The sequence below is a fragment of the Diachasma alloeum genome, unplaced genomic scaffold (genome assembly GCF_001412515.2).
Source record: "Diachasma alloeum isolate Michigan unplaced genomic scaffold, Dall2.0 Dall_scaffold_00305, whole genome shotgun sequence".
Lineage (NCBI taxonomy): Eukaryota > Metazoa > Arthropoda > Insecta > Hymenoptera > Braconidae > Diachasma > Diachasma alloeum.
Genome location: NW_021680444.1, coordinates 11,439 through 13,898, shown reverse-complemented (window position 1 = coordinate 13,898; position 2,460 = coordinate 11,439). Strand labels below are relative to the sequence as shown.

At 39.1% G+C, this 2,460-nt stretch overlaps 1 pseudogene; it reads right to left on the bottom strand.

Annotated features, from left to right (window-relative positions):
• Nucleotides 1–537: 537 nt before the first annotated feature.
• Nucleotides 538–2,231, bottom strand: LOC107039701 (annotated as a pseudogene).
• Between the last annotated feature and the right edge of the window lie 229 nt (nucleotides 2,232–2,460).

Genomic DNA, 2,460 nt, shown 5'->3' with positions numbered 1-2,460 from the left:
AAAGATGGCACCGAAAGCAAGAGAATTGTATACAAAGCTTAAAGATTGTGATGTACACTGTTGTGGCCTAATCATCTCTGAACATAATCCTTGGCTCGGTTCTTCTGCTGATGGCATTGTGATGCAAGCTCAAGAGTCTTATGTTCTGGTGGAGATTAAATGGCTTTATGATTTACCTTCAGTTGAAAAAAAACATTCGTACTATCATACTATGCTCAAGTTCAATTTGGGCTTGCATTGTTGAACCTGGAGATCCGATTTCGCAATATATTCCGATCAAGTCGACGACACGCACATTATATCAGTCAAACACAATGAATCTTTTGTCGATGCTCTATTTTCTGAATTGAAAGAAATCTATTTCATAAAAATACTACATGTTATCTGCAAAGAGAATACTCATAAGAATGTTTGTAAGAAGAAGAAGAAATATCTGTGAGGTGTGTTGCTGGTAATGTTAGGCTGGTATATTCGAAAGAAGAGATTATTTCGTTGTGTAAAAACAAAGAAATTATTCTATTGTACATAAATAAAAAATTATAAAGATAAAAAATTATAAGGATTTTCCAGATCTAGATGTTTCTCTTGGAACCCCAGAACGATCCTCCGATGATTCTCATCAATCGTAGCATCAGGTCCAGCTCCATAAGTCTTTCCAATGATTTTCTCTTCATTTTGAGCTCTAGAAATCGTTGCAACGGCTTGAGCATCATCTCTAGTGACTCCAAGATCATCAGCATTGATTTTCTCACTCCCCGGATCATTTTCAATATCTCCTCCAATAGCTTCAGCCGCAGGTTCACTCCCAGGAACATTCTCAACAACTTTTCCTCAATTTGTACCTTGAATTATCTTTTTAGTTCCCTTGGCTGGTGCCAAGCTAAACGTTCGGTACAATCATGAGAATCAAAACTGAATGTGCAAACTTCCTCTTTATCCTTCAGATTCGCCTCCTGAATGTTCAATATCTTGGAGACTGGTGCTTTCGGGTCATCTCCGTCATGTGCGACATCCTGTTTATTTTTCTCGACGTTTGTCTTGTCGTTCTTCTTTCGTGCTCGTCTGGGTTCCAAGTTTTTCTCCAATTGTTTGAAGAATTCAACTAGAGTGGGCTAATGAATTTTTAGGTGAGAGTTCTCTTTGCATAACGATGACGGACTCAATCAATTCTGAGTTTTCATCAATTTATTCAGGTCACTCAAATAAAGAGTTGGGTTACAAATTTGTTTGTCAGAAAAAAGTGGGGTCCCCAGACGTACTAAACCTGCACACATAAATACAATGTCATTGACCTGTCTTGCAAGATTCTCGGATATTGCATTCCTTAATACAGCAAAAACTTCAATTCTTTGATGCATACGTTCTGCGTGGACGCATGCAGAAGAGAGTAGAAGGTTCGATACAGCCTCGTCCGTTGGAAACGGTTTTTTTTTCGAGGTATGTTGATGTACACAGTTGAATGCCATATTTGTTACACAAATGTTCTATTCTGAATCCTTTGTCCGCTATTACACCATCACCCGGCCGTAAACGACTAATAATATTACTAGCCTTGAATATTGTGCTATCAGTAGACCGGCCTCCGTACTCTTCACTCGAATATATTAAAAGTCCTCCTGGGGTGAGTGCTGTCATGAATTCAGCAGCGAATTTCCTTTTATCCTTACGACTATAAATCCTTAGACAACATGCAAGGCAATTTGGTGTTTGGTGGATTTCGAATTCAGTACAATCTACCACACATGTTTTCAAAATCCTTGAAAGAGTGGAGCCTATTCCTCTGAATTTCTTCTTTGGACGCCCAACGAATTCTCTGTAGAACTCTACAGAGATGACCCGACAAGTTGGCTCGGCCACATTAAAATATTATTGTCAGAACAGAGAAAGTCAGATATTTTTCTAATTTCATTGTTGTTAGTGTGACCCGTTCTCGCAAAGATAGTTTACGTGCTTTTTTCAGGGTAAATAATTGAAATTCGTTCTACCAGTGTGTCTAGAATTCGATAATTTCTATTACCACAAAGAATTGACACCTCAGCATCCGTCGGTATTCTGGAACATAACGGAACATAAAGATGCCTGGAATTCACCTGAGTCGCTGTATCAACATACGTTCTCTCGGGAGGTGCTTGCACACTCGCATCAACACATGTTTCTTCGGACGATGCTCGTATACTGGCATCAACAATTTGAGGTTCAGCATTTCTCACGGAGAGATATCCAGAGAGCATTTTTTCCAATTCCTCATTGTATGGTTTATCGTTGCTCGGGTTTTCATTTTCAGCAAGTGGTAGTTCCAATGGTGTTTCCGAGGATAACACTTTACGACAATTTGTGTCGCCACAGAGAGCATCATAAAGTCCATTGAAAAACAAGTTCAAGTCGCGTTTGACTACATATGTCCCTCTGTAGATTTCTCTCAACACGATAAATGAAACATCTCTATTTGCTGGCGAATTC